This window comes from Phoca vitulina, unplaced genomic scaffold (assembly GCF_004348235.1).
Source record: "Phoca vitulina isolate PV1807 unplaced genomic scaffold, GSC_HSeal_1.0 scaffold13, whole genome shotgun sequence".
NCBI classification, from domain to species: domain Eukaryota; kingdom Metazoa; phylum Chordata; class Mammalia; order Carnivora; family Phocidae; genus Phoca; species Phoca vitulina.
In genome coordinates this window covers 6,353,797-6,371,149 of record NW_022589716.1, presented here as the reverse complement: position 1 = coordinate 6,371,149, position 17,353 = coordinate 6,353,797, and the positions used below count along the sequence as shown (strand labels likewise).

The window sequence follows — 17,353 nt, the reverse complement described above, 5'->3', positions numbered from 1 at the left end:
TCTGATTTTTTGGATCTGCTCCCAAAGGGGCCAAAGTGGAGGGATAGACACAAATCAAGACTGACCATGAGTTGTTAACTGGTCAAGCAGGGTGATAAGTACTTGGGGTTCACCATATTATTTTCTCTATTTTATTAAATGTATTTCGAACAGATGTCTGAAATTTTATGTTTAAAAAAAAAAGCATCATGTGATGCCAACCAACTAGTTGATTCTCAGGGAGCTCCTTGACCCCCTTTCCTATTTCCTTTACTGCATTTGGGCTCTAACAGTTGGTATCACCTTGAGCAACTATTTCACTTCCACAAACCTCACTGCCTCTTATAAAATGAGGGCAACTCTTACACTGGATCTTAAAAACTTTCTGGTTTTGTGATCTTCTCCCCATTGGTCCAGCGCAGGGGTTGCCAAACTACAGCCTGCAGACCAAATCCACCCACTGCCAGTTTTTATAAATAAAGTTTTATTGGAACACAGCTCTGCTCATTGTTTGTGTATTATCACTGCTTTCACACTGCAATGGCACAGTGAAGGAGCTGCAAAAGAAACCATATGGCCCAGAAAGCCTAGAATATGTATTTTGTGACCCTTAAAGAAAGAAAGTTTGCCGACTCCTGCCTTAGAGAATTTTGAAGAAAGTTAGAAGGGCTCAGGTATGCCCTCTTCCTTTCCACCAGTATTAAAGACTTCTCCTCCACTCTCCATTCTTTGGGGAGAGAAAGTTGACTCCTTTGCCTGTGAAAAGGAAGAAACTTTTGAAAAAAAAAAAAAAAGTAATGTTTTACTGGCTCAGGGATCTCTCCATTCATTTCCCAATCAAGCACAACATCTGGTACTAAATGTGCTAAACAACATCAGGGAGTGTGGAATTAAAGTGTGAAGGATCTGCTGAATACACAAGAGGATGTTTTAGGACCCTAAACTTTAGAGGTCCCAGGAGAAAGGAACAAGAGGAAGCCCAAGATAGTCCAGACTTGGGGGAGACTGGAGAATTTCTGGGGGTGGGGGTAGTGAGAGGGAACATCTCAGTCAACATTCTGTCAGTGTCTTCAACCACAGTTAGATTTTGTGGATGGTCAAAATGGCAAGACATGGTCCCCTTGGCTGGCAACGAGAAAGGCAAAGGGATCTGCAGGAGCCAGGTGGCCACCCTGACCGCTCTATGCATCCTCAGGGCTTTTCTGTCCACATCCGTAAAGCCACAGGGTCCCTTGAGGTAAACCACCATACCAAGAAGAGGGGACACATGTGCATGAGGGAACGGACAGGAGGGACTAGTCCTAGGAAGGATCCTGCCAGAAGGGCTGTTATTCCACATTGCTTTCCGGTGCTCTAGGTCTCAGATCAGGGTGGGAGGGAAAGATCGACAGAAAAGGCTCTGAATTTCCTCACCCTTTACCAAGGAGGCCTTGGTAAGAGGCTGGCGGTAGAGTGGGGGGAGACTGGCAAAGGAGGTGAGAGTTTGTTCCAATTCCAAATCTGACTCTGATAGGCACTGTAACCTATTCAAGTGGCCACCATTTTGTGAGCGCTGTCTTCCTATCTGAACACCAGAGAGACTGTTTCTGCCACACACGCTTCCTTCTAAAGGCAGAGGCACCAGTGAAGTCACTAGGGAATCAGAAAGCATGGCAGAAAGGCCCAACAGTCATGTGTGCACTAAAAGGTCTGTTGCTTCTGGGATGAAGAAATGGAGGCAAGAACCCTTTTTAGGTTGAGAGAGAGAGAGAGAGAGAGAGAGAGGAGGCAAAGATGCATACACCCATGGATGCCTCCTGGAGGCGCAGCTGTGAGGAGACAATCAGGCTCGGGGGGGCGGGGGGGGCCCTGAGCTCCTCCAGGGAAGACAGTGCGGGGACTGTCCCCCACCAGGAGCGGCTGCCCCCCCAAGTACAGCAGCCTTCTCCCCTGCATGTGCTCAAGGAGGCACTGCCTAGCCGTGCTGCCTGGTTCATCCCACCTAACCATCTTTAAGCTTAGCCAAAGCACATCTGACACTCTCAGAGCCACTCACCTGCCATGTTGGAAATGTTAACGTTCAGCCTTTTCGAGTTACAGGGCATTTTAAGAAAGAAAAAAAAAAGGGCAATCAACTCTTGTTTTGGCAATGGTAGGGGGGTGGCATTTCTTTAACACCTAAGTCAAATGGTCAGAGGGGCTGGAAGTCTCTCTTCCCATGCTGCTGTCTGCAGTCGGGGCCACTGCAGCAGGAAGGCATTGCGCGTGGACACGGCGTGGGAACAGGGCAGCAGCGTGGGCTGCAGAAACTGAGGTGCTCTGTGCTCCCCGACCCTTCCTGAACTCTTGACCTTCAAAGCACTTTACAGACAGAACCTAAAGTGGACATGCTGTCTCCACATGAGGCAAAGACTCTATGACCTAGAATAGTGTTCTTCCGCTAGGCAACTGGCATCGGGGTGTGAACAGACAGCCAACGGGGCAAGAGGGGCGGCTGTCGGAGGACAAACAAGAAGCCACCAGGAGCACTGGTCTTAGCAGACCTGGAAAAGATCTAAGTCTGAGGGAGGAGCGGAGACACTCACAGGCAGCGATGCTTCCCTGGGTCCCATTACTGGCCCCATCCCTGGGTACCAGTGGAACCTGAGGGGAGCGATCACCTGGCCGGGTGCTCTGACATCCTCCCCAATCAAAAGGAGAGCCTACCCTGCCAAATGGACTGAGAGACAGATTTTAATGTCAGTAAAGTGCTTTGAGGAGCTGGGGGGGGAGGGGGAGGTGAGGAGGGGATCTGCCAGGCAGCCCCAGAGCCTCCAAGATGGAGGACACGGGGCATGGCGAGGGTTCTCGGTTCTGGCCCTGCTACAGGCACCCTGTGCTTTCTGAACCGCCCGAGCCAGGGACCGCCTAGAAGATCCAAGCCCTGCAGATTCTGGTGCTGGTGCTGAACCCCCAGACTGAGCCTAGGCTGTATGCCTGGTCACACGAGGAAGCCTGAGGAGACCACGGGGTCTAAGCCAGGGGGCCAAGGATCATAAAATAACCCAGACCTTTCCAAATGATCTCTCCCTGAGGGTTCCAACAGCTCCGCCAGCCCCACTCCTCCTCTCTTGCTTTCCAGAGGACCGTGACCCTGGCACCCGGGCTCCCACTGCCACCCGCCTCCCCACAGACCCTGGACCAAGCTGATGCTGGAGGCAAGGCTCCTCCCTTACCTCGAGAGATGGTCCCTCCAGGGGCAGGGTTGACACACATGGGTGGAAGGCGGGGTGGGGGAAGTTTGCACTGACGCTGCCTGTGCTGGGCCCGATCTGGGGAAAGAGAGAGGGCATCAAGGTGGCATGTTCTCACACCTCACAGTTACAGACCCCTGGCCTGACTCACCCCAGAGTGACTGGGAGGAGCTCTGGGCAGCAGGGCTGCCGGATGGTACGTGCAGCCAGTCACAGGCTCTGAGAAACAGTCCCACAAATCCCACACAGAAAGAAGGCAATTGTCTTACGTAGATGGGATACGCAACAAATTTGTAGAGATCCCTTCCTGACTCTCAAAACAGCCCTCAAACTATCCCTGTTCCCTGAGCCACCTTGGGGGAGTCAAACACCCATCCCACTTCCTTCTCTATAGTCGTGAGTGGTGAGGATCAAACAAGAAAACAGTTGAAAACTGGAAAACCATGGTACCATGTAAATCCCCTTGTCTGTCTTCTGCTTATGGTAGCTATCCCTGGGTCTGCTTTTGGTTCCCAGATGGCCATTTTAGCGACCAGGTCTCAAATTACTCTGTCCCTCTAAGAAATGGGCAAGAAAAGGACCAACTGACTGTTGGGGTCCTCCCTAAGCCAAGACCAGCCTTCTCTCTCTTTATAAAAGTCAATGGTTTGCCATTCCAAATACTTCCATTCATTTGGAGACTAAATACTACTTATCAGTGACCCATAAAGTATGTTTTTAAGAAGTTCCAAAACTTTGATATGCATGAACATCACTTTTGCACGGGAAGGTGGGATTGTACAAGAAGTAAGGTTCACATGTCGAACACCACCTACGTGGTGAAGACATCACCGAATCACTGGGTCTGCGGGGGGGAGGTACATGAGCTCTCTGCTCTCTTTGCCCCACTGGTTTCAATATGATAAACGGGGCAGGAGAGGAACAGGGAGAGACACCCACCCACATGACACACTTGAGCAACATTCTGTTCTGCTACCATCATGTCCATTTCCATAATGCAAATTGGCTCATATGTAATTGGTACATGAGGAAATGATATCAGTAAAACATGAGAACCCTCAGGTCAAATGTGATTTTTCTAAAGCAAGGGAACTGAAACAGCAAAGATAGAATTATAATTTTCAAGAAGAAAATAAAAGACCCTTTTATATATATGTGTACGTACATATATATAACACGCAGTCCCTGCAGCGAGGTCCTCCTCCCCCACACTACCAGCTGCACGCGCACCTTCTTGGCAGCCCCACAGGCTCAGAGCCCCCCTGCCCCCCGCGCGGCCTCGGCACTGCCAGCTCTGTGCCCCTGGGAACATGCCCTGCACATTTTTAGCATTACACTGCGCCGCCAGTCTCGGCTGTCCACAGCATCCTCCCAGGCGACAGCGACTGCCGTCGGCACACTCGGGCCATCTAGCTGCGCTGTACTGCCTCAGCTCTGTTTCTCCCACGAGCCCTCTTATGATATGAGAGGGGTGTGATTCTGCAGAAAACACGTCCAGCGTTACGGCAGAAATGCCTGTAGGGTCTTCCGGAACAAAGTGCCTAGGATCAAGGTTTATCTTGAAACTAAGGTGGAAAATGACCAGCTCAACCTCGCCAGTCCTGTTTGAGAAGGGCTCTCATTCATAACTAGGGATGCTGGATTGAAAAAAAAAGAAATAAATGATTTGGGGCACCTGGTGGCTCAGTCATTAAGCATCTGCCTTCGGCTCAGGTCATGATCCCAGAGTCCTGGGATCGAGCCCTGCATCGGTCTCCCTGCTCGGCGGGAAGCCTGCTTCTCCCTCTCCCACTCCCCCTGCTTGTGTTCCCTCTCTCGCTGTGTCTCTCTCTGCCAAATAAATAAATAAATAAATCTTTAAAAAAAAAAAAAGAAAGAAATGATTTGATGATTATCTGTTTCCTTAAGCATTTTCAGTAACTGGGAGGGGGAGAAGTGAGCCCTCTTCTGACCATGGAGCTGGAGGAAAATGGCACATTCTTGCTGTTGATCTAGTGTTTTTCCAAGTTTTGTGCTGACTGTAGAAGACTCAGCTTGCTCTCTGTGGCCTGATCCTGATGGCATTACCTCCGAGAGACAAGAAACTTGTGTTAAGAAGCCAGCAAAGGCAGTAACAGGCCACTTACCAGGCACACGAGCGCGCTAGTTGGGCGGGGCGGGCTGCTCCGCTGAATTACGTAAGAGGAAAGATGGCAGCCACAGACCCAGCGGGCCACGGTCCACAAAGCTGCAGGGAACTGCTCTAGCTCGTACCTTCAGAAGCATCCGGTGGCCCGCCCCACTGAGACTCTAAGCGCCGGAGTGCAAGAAAGCCATCTCTGACACAGAGCTGTCTCCACACCAGTGTCTCCCACACAGGTGCTCACTCGCGCAGCCGCACAGCACGCCGCACGCTAAGGCCAGGCTGTCACTCTCTGGCAAAACACCAGCTGCAGGGATGCACCCCAGAGAGATCCATCTACTCACATTTAGCAAGGGCCTGCCGATTCAAGACTAAGGGCTGGAGACAGACCACAGCCAAGTGCTTTTCCTATATCACCTCTAATCTTCGTTATACCTCTGAATATAGGGGCTGGGGAACGGGATCAGGTAAGTTAATACCTTGCTAGTGTTAATGGGGATGAGATATGAACCCCAGAGAGTCTGACTCAAGCTTGACACCATGTGACATTTCCCCTCAGGATTCATGACACCTTAGGGAGCTCATAATCTCATCATGAGGAGCAAAGAAACATAAAAACTAGATAAGAGATAAAGAACAGTCCTATAGGACAATAAAAATGTCACAAGGCCACACATGACCAATTGCTGAGGTCATGGTGCAAACCACAAGTGATACTAGCATTCAGAAGACAGGAAAGGGCATTGAGCCTTATAGTCAGAAAAGAAAAGGTAGGTTTGCCTGAAGGAAAGTATTCAAGGCAGTAAATTCTTTCTGATTAACGGTTTTCCCTGAGACCTTCAAGCATAAGATGGGTGTTGGTAAGAATATAACACTTACCTGTGTGGAAAGCAAGGCCCCAAATCAGACTATGTCTGATTATTATGTCCTGAAGCTACTTAATACCACAGATTGTGAATCTACCAGGTGTCAGGCCCTGTTCTAAGCTCTTTATATGTATTAACTCATCTGATCCTTAGAACAACCCTGTAAGGCAGGTACTAAGATCCGGCCTACTTACATCATGAGGAAATGAAGGCACAGAGGCCCAATCACCTGCCTCCAGCCTTGGCCAGCAAGGGTGCAGGAGTATGATGTGAACCAGGCATCTGGCTTCAGAATTTTTGCACAGTGAGGCTATGTTGACTCCCATGAAACTGAATGCTAACAACATCACCCCTGACGAAAAGCCTCTCGAACAAATCAATCCCCAGCCTAGAAAGAAAATCACAAATGCTCTAAAGGAATTTTGCCACAACTCTCTCCGCTGGTACCATCTCCCTATCACGTGGGAGTGAAATAACACAGAAAAAAGGAGGATTATGATTTTTACTGGGCTCTCCATCTCTTTACAAAATCAGTGCTGTTCATTGAGACACTCCCACCATGAGAGAACCTATTTTCATCCAACTTTCACAAGTGGGTGGACAACAAAGCCCACTGATTAATAAGTAAACACGAAGTGTACTTAATTTTCAGTTCAAAATATGTTGTTTGCACTAATCTCAAACCCAATATTTCCAGTCAGTTAACCAATGAAACCAGGACGATAGAGATTAATTTTTTCACGCATTATGAAAACAGAGTGGCTAAAAACAAACAAGGAGGGGGCGCCTGAGTGGCTCAGTCAGTTAAGCATCTGCCTTCAGCTCAGGTCATGATCACAGGGTCCTGGGATCGAGCCCCACATCGGGCTCCCTGCTCAGCGGGGAGCCTGCTTCTCCCTCTCCCTCTGCTGCTCTCCCCTGCTTCTGCTCTCTCCTCTCTCTCTGTCTAATAAATAATATCTTTAAAAAACAAACAAACAAATAAGGAGGCAGGAAGAGGCTGTTCTGAGTGCCCTGGTACATCCAGCCCTCCTTCTGACCCCATTCAACAGGACACCACTCAGCCAAGGTTTTCCAGGCCTCTAGGAACATAAGTGGGAGAGGAGCCACCACGGGGAGGAAGACCTTTTTTCTTTTTTTTTTTTTTGGTAGGCTCCATACCCTGTGGGGAACCCAACATGGGGCTCAAACTCACCACCCTCAGATCAAGAGTCACATGCTCTACTGACTGAGCCAGCCCGAGGCCCCCAGGGGAGGACCTTTTAAATCAGCCGTTATGGAAGGTCTATTATGGTTCTCACTGATTTGTAAAATATGCTCAGAAAGGAGTCTCACAGTCACCATCAACACAGGTAACAGGCCTGTTACTCACTGGTCCCTTAGAGGAGGAAAGTCATGCTCCTAAGATACGCGAAGCCCTCTGGAATGTGGTCCTTGAAGGCTTCCCCAGCTATAGCACTCCGTGTAAGCAGGAACGAATGCTACCCTACGGCCCAGCCATGGCTCAACTCTGCCATTGCTTACACAATCCTCTGACCCCAGCTGCCGGAGAGCACGGGTTCCAAAACTTGCCACAGTTTCTATGACCACTAATATAGCAATGATTCAATCCACCTTCCCCAGCGTTTGCTGAGGCCTACCCCGTGCAGAAGGCTGTGCCAGGTGTCACAGATGATAAAGGAGCACGACAGGCCCTGGCTTCAGGGAGCTTCTAGTCTAGAGATACGACAATTAGTTCAGAACAGACTAAGTGCAAGAAAGTACAGACACGGTGCTGAGGAAAATCAGAGAGAGGGGAGAGACTGCCTTTGGCTGATAGAATCAGGAATGGTTCATGGAGGAAATGGGGTAAAACACTGACTTAGAAAAACAGATGGGAATCCAATGAGCAGCGAGTACATGTGAGAGGATATTCAGAGGGAGGGGCAGCAAACAAACAGAGGGACTCGGCCAAGGAGTCAGCCCCAGGTCGTAAGCACCGTGCAAGGGGAAGGCAGAGAAAGGACTCTGGTAAGTCATGCAAAGAAGGGGTCTAAGGGCTCCACAATGGTAAGGGATCTCCGCAGCTCTCACAGCTGCCCATCACACGGAGGGAGGGCATGAGGTCACAAGCACAGCTCCGTTCTTACCTTTTCTGAATGAGTCCAGGCTGAACATTTCTGGCCAGGAGGGAAGGCTGGAATCCTAAAAAGGAGGGTCGAGAGGCAATGGTTACTATTCTTGGTCCAGGATCCCACAGAGAAGACTTCAATAACACAGACAGCGCTGTCCAGAAGGCGAGAAAAATGAAGCTTTTCACTAATGAGCCCCAACTGCTGCTCCCAGTTGTAAGGATGGAAGGGCCAACTATGGCTTTATTACATGGCTTTGTTTCTTTCTCATTGAGAGCTTTCTTCTTTTTTCTGTCCTAAACTCCCTGAACCCTGCTCAACAGAACGAAATACATTTCATCCGGAGAGACATATTTCCACCTCATCACAATACTTACAATTTTCCTGGGACTTCTGGGAAGAAAGGAAATTCTAAATGGACCCCTTTTCTCATGTGGCAGCAGCGAGCGGGACTGATAACTACCCTATGGACAAACTAGTTTACGGGGCTTTCACAAAACCCAGTCAAGCCCCTAGAGATGGGACTTGACGGCAGTATCAAAGAGTAACTGTATCGTAATTCAAAATAAAAAGCTTTTCATGGTGGAGTCTATTAAATAACAAATATTAAGTTAAAGTTCAACTGTTGGACAAAAAGTTTTGGTACATTTTGTTCATTTAACTGAGGAGTATACCTAGAACCTTAAAACATACACACACACAGAGATAAGTAACACCTCTGGCTTAATGATTTTGTTTAAAAAAAAACCACTCAAACTCACTTATAGATGTTTTTAAGAATGTAGTAGTATTCCTGTGTTGGTGCAGTAACCTTATGTGGCCTCAGTTTAAAAACATCTACACACTGTGGGGCGCCTGGGTGGCTCAGTCGGTTAAGGATCTGTCTTCGGCTCAGGTCATGATCTCAGGGTCCTGGGATCGAGCCCCACATTGGGTTCCCTGCTCCGTGGGGAATCTGCTCCTCCCTTTCCTTCTGCCCCTCCTCCTGCTCATGCTCTCTCTCAAATAAATAAATAAAATCTTTTTAAAAAATTAAAAAATTAAAAAACAAAAACATCTACACAATGTTTTAGCAAACCAGGATAATGTCCAATATTACAAGGAGTCTAATGGGGCCTATACTCCTGCTCCTGATTGCTTTTCCGTCTAATTCTCAAATGGCGGGGAGATGGAGGTGGAGGGATGACCTGGGGCCGAATCTTTCAGGTCCATAGCAGGTCTGCCCTGATGGCCTCCTCTCCCCCAGGGATGCCAGAAATTTCAGCCAATAGGATATGGTAGCTCAGAGGGAAAACTTCAATACAATATCAACAATGATACAATTCACTTTAAGAAGTTATATTCTATAGACTCCTTCCTTCCAAATTTTTAAAAAAAGGGTATAATTTGAGATTCTAATCTTAAAGAAAAACTGAATACTATAAAATCTAAACCATCTGGGGCGCCTGGGTGGCTCAGTCGGTTAAGCGTCTGCCTTCGGCTCAGGTCATGATCCCAGGGTCCTGGGATCGAGTCCCACATCAGGCTCCCTGCTCTGCGGGAAGCCTGATTCTCCCTCTCCCCCTCCCCCTGCTTGTGTTCCCTCTCTCGCTGTGTCTCTCTCTGTCAAATAAATAAATAAAATCTTAAAAAAAAAAAAAATCTAAACCATCTAAGTGATTATTATTTGAGAGACAATACTTTCTTGCTAAGAAAGAGTAAATTAATTTGCTTGTAAACAGACTGCTCTGCTTTTAAAAAGTCCCCGACCCTCTCCAAGGCTCACATAACACTATCTTTTCCTGTATCAGTCTAAAAGATATGTATGATATTCAAGATAGGATGTTTTAGAGATATTTCACTGAGCTCTAGAACATTTCATAGAGACTGAAAAGAAAGCTGAGTTCCCTGAAATATAATTATGTTGGAAACTTTTATGATTCAGTGTTTCTCTTAAATAATTCAAAGATAAGTAAAATAATATTATGTCAAGAGTTCTTGCATAATGAAACACCACTTAAGTCCAGGTAGAGTCACTATGAGATGATTCAAGGACAGAGAGATTCCATAATGACTAATTAGAAATCATACCCTTCTTCCAAGACAGCCACAAATGGATTTAATACGTGCCTTTGCTTTACAGCGTAGCTAAGCATGAGGTCCGCCACTGTTCTGTGTGCATGGCTAAATCAACTTACCTTACACGAGCAGTGACAGTCTCAGATTTTGTAGGCTTTTGAACTGGAGCTGAATTCTCTCCTTGCTATTCCTCATCACGAGGCTGGGCCTCCTCCTAGAAAATACAAGGCTGGGTCACTAAAGTGACGGGCCCCACAGGGAAAATACAGTTGTTGCAGACCACTGAAATCCATTTACTAACTCTAACAACAAGGACAAGTTTTGTTAATGGCATGAAGCACACACTGGACACACTGGCCTCACTTCAGGACCCGCCATGACAGACTCACGACCCATCAAACTGTGAGCTGCCCTACATCGACACCTGTAAGATACCAAGAAAAAGATGTCATGGTAAAGAGGGGCTTGTAGCCCTGAAAGCATTTTCTCCAAGCCCAGAGCAAAACCAGCTTCAGTTCTGAGTTCTAATCCCATAATGACTCTAATATGACCCTATCTAAGGTAGATAAAGAAGCTCTTCCAGATTAGGAAAGTAACAACTAAATGTTGAATGCCATTTTTATAGTTCACAAAGTACTTCCATAGACTTTATAGCACTTAATCTATGCAACTAACCAGGGAGGTTGAAATTATATTTCCCAGAGAAGGAAATTGAGGCAGATTTTCCCAGAGAAAGTCACACAACTTGTCCAAGACCCCATAGCTGACTCAGGACAGAATGGAAGTCTGCAGCTTAGGTACTGGACTCCAAAGCTTTCCATGCTTATATTACACTATCTTTCTTATTTCCATGATACTATGCTGTTGCCTAGATGTCCCATGGTTCATTCCTGGAAATAATATTTTAGAGTGATACAAAGGTTGAAAGGGGCAAGATGGATCCAACTGATAAACTTTGGACCATGGCTACATAATTTAAAACACTTGGAGAATAAATATCTTTTGGAGGTAAAACGACAACCTACACAGGTAAAAAAAAAAAAAAAAAAAATGCAGCAAAGGATGTATTTCCTGCATCTTAAACAGCTCTACAAATAAAGAGCACTATCATAAACTCCATCAGGAAAAGAGGCCTCCCTCCTGGAAACTCCAACACTCCAAGATTTAAGTGTAAATTGTGAGATACAGTCAAGACCCACAATGACAGGGGTTTCATTGCTTTCAAAGAAACTGCAAGGGAAACCATCAGATATTGTCTCCTTTCCCTCTGGCCAGTAAGTTGCAACCGAAAACAGTTTGAGAGTGCACCTGGCCATCTGCAGTCCACCTGCTACAGTGTATGGCAAGCCCCTGTGGATTGGGGCTGCAAAGTGGGACAATCTCTGTCTTGCAACATCACAATTAAGGTGACCAATGTTGCTACACGAGGACTAGCTAGACAGCATGCTGACGCCATACTCCGGGCTTGGGGGTTCTGAGGACCCCTGGGACTCCAGTTCACTGCAAACAAAGGACCCAACATGCATTAGGTCTTCCCCTGCGAAATGGGGCAAGTCACCACCAGCAAACAAAGAACACCTCACCCCTTGGCCTCCCCCAGTGACAAGGTCGGTGCAAAAAGGGGCAAACCAGGGGGGCCAGAATGCACCAGGCCTCCCTTTGGACGAACGGTCCAGGCGGCACGGGGGACAGACAAAGGTCCCGGGGCACTCCGGGGGCTTCCTCCAGGCCCTGCCTCGGGGAACCGAGCATCCCCTGAGGCGGAGGCGTCGTTGCGCCAATGAAGCGGCCTCTCCCGCGGTTCCCGCGGAGCCCCTAGCTACCAGGCCCGCCCCGGCGGACCGGCCTGGCCCCCGCCCCCGCCCAGGCTCCATGGCAACGGCAGGCCGAGGCCTGGCTGCCCACGGCTCGGCCGGGCCGGCTTCGCGGGCAGGCCTAGGATGCCCGGCCTGCTCCTCGGGCCCGCCCGCTTCTCCGCCCCACTCTCCGCCAAGCCGGCGGTCGGACCCGGGCCCCTCCTCGCGCCGACCACCCCCGGCCGCGGCAAGCTCCTCAAGAGGACACGAAAGGGGAGAATAAAAAGCCCAATTCACCTGTTGTTACAGATGTGAAACAAGCCTCGGTGCACCGCGCATGAGCCGCGGGCCCCCCCAACCACGGCCGGACTACAACTCCCACCAGCGGCGGCGCGGCCCCTTCCGGGTCCCGTGCCGGAAGTCCCGCCGGCCGCCCCGGCGCTCCCCGCCCCGCCTCCTGCGCCAACGCCGCGTCTGAGCGGGTCTCCAGCGGGTCCCCCACACGGGGCTCACAGTGGCCTCCTAGGGCTCACGCCGCTGGGCGGCCAACCCGCGGCGAGACCCCCGGCGCTGGGCCCAATGGGGGGTGGCCGCGGCGGGCGCAGGCGGGACTTCCGGCAGAGCGGCCGAGGGGGTGGGCGCGCGGGCTGCTGTGGGGCCGCCGAGGGAGCGGGACTGGGCTGCCGGGGCCGGGGCCTCACACCGCGCCCCCTCGCAGCGCCTCAGCATCCGGCAGTGTGAGAGCGGGAGGGCCCTCGCATCCTCTGCGCCCCCGCCCCGCGGCCCCCGGCCAGTCAGGGCTGAGCCGGGAACGAAATCCTGCTCGGGCTCCGGACCTGCACCCGCCTTCCCCGCCACAGCCCGTTGCCACGCCTCTTCTCCTCTCCATCTCTCCTCCGATCTTCTGTTGCTTTAGGGAGGTGAGAATTTCTGCCTCACGACGTTGTTAGGAGGAGACCAGCGCGATGGCACGTTGTAAACTGTACAACGCTGGGGAAAGGACAAGGTGGCACTTGCTGGTCCGAATGCTGCTGGGCGGCTCTGGAGGTCTCGCCCCCGCCCCCGGCCTCCGAAGTGAGCAAGAAGCATTGTCCCTGTCACATGCTGCGGTCCTCTAGATGAGGCTCCTGTGGGAGTTCGGTGGCATCCAACTTCAAAAGGAGAGAACTCAGACGGGATTGCTCTGAGGCTGGGTCAAGATTTTACAGCTGGAACGACCTAGAACATGCTTTTAAGACGTGGCCTTTCAGGATATATGAAGAATTTTGCCATATCCCGTCTTTTTTGTCCAAGCAATTAAATGCAACAAGAATTTTTTTTCTCTCTCTCTACATTGGACAGAAGGGTGGGGGAGGTGAGCGTGGAGCATCATCCACTCATTCAAATAATTATTACCTTTTCTGAGCAGGGCATGGTGCGGGGCTATGGTGTGTGGGAAATGATCCCTGTACAGATATTTGAGTGAACTGTATAGCAATTGATATAAGCAGGTTTTGAGGATACAACAACCTGCCCTCGAGGGGCTTAGGGCATGGTAGACAAGATGAGAACATCGTGTGGGGCAAAAAGAAAGTGATAAATGCTGGGGAGGAGATATCAAGTGTTAGAGGATTGAGAGAAAGGAAAATCAAGGAGAAGGAACCACAGAAGCAAAGACACCAGTGGAACAAAAGGCAACTTCTAAGAATATGCAGTAGCTTGGTGTGACCAGAGGGTTGGATATGTGTACCAGCTTTAGAGGCGATGAACAAAAAAGTATAGCGGGGAATGCTATGCTAAGGGATGTTAACTTTATTTGTACACAATTATCTTTCTAAGATACTATTTTTACAGTTCTAAGTAGGAAAGAACCATCGGATTTCAGGAAGGTTATTCTAAAAGTATGAGGGTAAAATAGAAGTGAGGGTACTAGTGAGATGAGGAGGTACCGAGGGATTCAGCTGTACTCAGGAGTGAAAAAGGCAAGAAAGAGGTATGACAGGGTGATGGTAAAGCGCCAGGCTGACCCCTGGCCACAGGTGTGTGGAAAGGTGACTGAGATCTGTGCCGGGGGACTGGAAGGATTGTGCACCGTTACCATAATGAAGGGACAGGGCAGTCGGGGATGATGGATTCCACTTCATACAGATTATGTTTGAAATGCTGTTGGGAACATTAAGTGATGAACATGCCCCTACTGCAAAAGATGTCCTGACAGAATGAGAAAAGCAGGTAAACAAGTCTTAAGACCTAGGGGAAACCTTGCAAAAGAGGCACAAGTGGAACATTCATAGTGCTTTTCCTTGCTGCAGATTTTCCATTTTTAGTTTTCTTTCTGAAGGACCTTTCCTTGAGCTATTCTTTTTTTTTTTTTTAATATTTTATTTATTTATCTGATAGAGAGAGACACAGTGAGAGAGGGAACACAAGCCGGGGCAGTGGGAGAGGGAGAAGCAGGCTTCCCGCTGAGCAGGGAGCCCGATGGCGGGGCTCAATCCCAGGATCCCAGGATCATGACCTGAGCCGAGACGCTTAACGACTGAGCCACCCAGGCACCCCTCCTTAACTATTCTTAATGAATGGCTGTATTTGGTGAAGTTGATAAAGTGATCCACTTTATAAGATAAGGTGAGTGCCAATGAGTGTCTTTTTCCCTCTCCCATATATTTCCCCTCTTGTTTCCTGCTCATTTCCTTATCACTACCTTATTTTCCTGAGTCCAATCCCTAGACTTCATTCTTTGCTAATATCTCTATCTAGAAACTCCGCTTCCTCAGACCATGTAAGGCCCTCTAACAGTTTCTTCCCCATGTCATAGCACCCAAGGTATATCTTTGATCTGTCTTCCCCAACTAGAACGCCAGCCTCTTGGAGTTATATTTGGGTCCCAATGCCAGGTAAGTGCTCCAAGGAGTGTTTTTTTTTTTTAAAGATTTTATTTATTTATTTGACAGAGACACAGCGAGAGAGAGAACACAAGCAGGGGGAGTGGGAGAGGGAGAAGCAGGCTTCCCGCGGAGCAGGGAGCCCGATGCGGGGCTTGATCCCAGGACCCTGGGATCATGACCTGAGCCGAAGGCAGAAGCTTAACGACTGAGCCACCCAGGCGCCCCTACAAGGAGTGTTTGGATAATGGCTTTCCTCCATCAGGTTCTCGTCCTGTGGATTCATGCTACTTAGGTTACTTTTCTTCAGTTTCTTAAGGTTGAGGTGTTGGTAGAACCAATTTTATTTTATATATTGAAGTAGAACTTGTAACGAAGGCCATCAAGCCACAGAATAGAGGGTGGAAGAAGAACATAATTTTATAATAACTCATGGGATCTATAGCCACGAGAAGTGGGATCAAAGACCTCCCTTACAGCTCCACGCTACTGTTTCTATGTGCCTGCAGGAGATTCTGTGTTGCTAGCCCCACAGTATTCCTTTAACCTGCCCACACTTTCTGTCAGTAGTCCCATTTGTAAACTCTTCTTCAGTTGCCTAGTTTGAGTGGCATTTTCCCCCCTTATGTTTATTACCCCAGACTAACCTACTTCAGAGTAGGTTTTCAAAAAAGGCTAAATACTCCCTTTCTGTGCTTTGTCAAAGTCAGAGCGGAGTAGTTGGCAAAATATACTGTAGAGTTAAGAAGATTCTTAAGTCAGAACAAAGTTGAACCAGATGACTTTTCAGGCCATTTCAGTTCTGAAATTTCATTACTCTAGACAGAATTCCATTTACAGTGGCACCTGGGTGGCTCAGTCAGTTAAACCGTCTGCCTTCAGCTCAGGTCATGATCTCAGGATCCTGGGATTGAGCCCCGCATCTGGCTCTGCTCAACAGTGAGTCTGCTTCTGTCTCTTCCTCTCCGTCTGTGATCTCTCTTGCTCTCTCTCAAATAAATAAGTAAATAAAATCTTTAAAAAAAAAAGGGGGGGGTTGGTGCCTGAGTGGCTCAGTCAGTTGGGCATCTGCCTTCGGCTCAGATTGTGATCTCAGGATCCTGGGATAGAGACCCATGTTGGGCTCCCTCCTCGCAGGGAACCTGCTTCTCCCTCTCCTCCCTGCTCTTGCTCTCTCCGGCTACCTCTCTCTCTCTCAAATAAATAAAATCTTTAAAAAAATCTTTAAAAACAAAAAAAATTCCTTTTACAGTTAACTGGTGCTTATTCAGATTTCTATGTAAATATGGAAAATTCCATAAACTCTGGTTTTTATTAAGGTGGGGAATTAATTTACTTAATATGCAAAGAATTTCCAGATTAATTTTTTAACGTCCATAATGCAATAAAAAATGGGTATTGGGCATGAATAGGAAGTGAGCAAAAAAAGCATTGCATATGGTCCTTAGGTTTAGGAAGAGAAAAGTTCAGCCTTGCTTTTTTTTTTTTTTTTTAATGTATTATCTTTTATTGTGGCAAAATATACCTAACATAAAATTTGACATTTTAGGGCACCTGGGTGGCTCAGTTGGTTGAGCAACTGCCTTCGGCTCAGGTCATGATCCTGGAGTCCTGGGATCGAGTCCCGCATCGGGCTCCCTGCTCAGCGGGGGTCTGCTTCTCCCTCTGACCCTCCCCCCTCTCGTGCTGTCTCTCATTCTCTCTCTCTCAAATAAATAAAATCTTTAAAAAAAAAAATTTGACATTTTAACCACTTTAAAGTGTACATTTCAGTGACATTTGGTACATGTACATGTTGTGCAACCATCAGTACTGTCTAGTTCCAGAACATTTTCATTACCCCAAAAGGAAGCCCCATGTGTACCCATTAAGCAGTCACTCCCCATCCTCCTCCCACCCTCCCCAGCAACAGTCCCTGGCAACCACTAATCTGCTTTCTGTTTCCATGGATTTTCTTATTCCGGATAGTTCATGTAAATGAAATCATATAACGTGGCCTTTTATATCTGACTTTTTTTCAGTTAGCATCATGTTTTCAAGATTTGTCTGTTTTGTGGCATATGTCAGTACTTCATTTCTTTTTTCTTTTTTTTTTTTTTATATTTTATTTATTTGACAGAGAGAGACACAGCGAGAGAGGGAACACAAGCAGGGGGAGTGGGAGAGGGAGAAGCAGGCTTCCTGCCGAGCAGGGAGCCCGATGTGGGGCTCAATCCCAGGACTCTGGGATCATGACCTGAGCTGAAGGCAGACGCTTAACAACTGAGCCACCCAGGCGCCCCCATTTCTTTTTTCTTTTTAATTTTTTAGTAATCTCTACACCCAGCATGGGGCTCGAGCTCACA

The 17,353-nt window shown here is 48.3% G+C and overlaps 1 long non-coding RNA gene across 1 annotated transcript; it reads right to left on the bottom strand.

Moving 5' to 3' along the window:
- Positions 1–218: 218 nt before the first annotated feature.
- LOC116637232 lies at positions 219–12,974 on the bottom strand. Its single transcript, XR_004300428.1, has 6 exons — positions 12,442–12,974; positions 10,468–10,562; positions 8,309–8,363; positions 3,174–3,269; positions 2,015–2,043; positions 219–735 (listed from the first exon to the last, which is right to left on the bottom strand). It is a non-coding gene; the product is annotated as an uncharacterized LOC116637232 (long non-coding RNA).
- Positions 12,975–17,353: the final 4,379 nt, after the last annotated feature.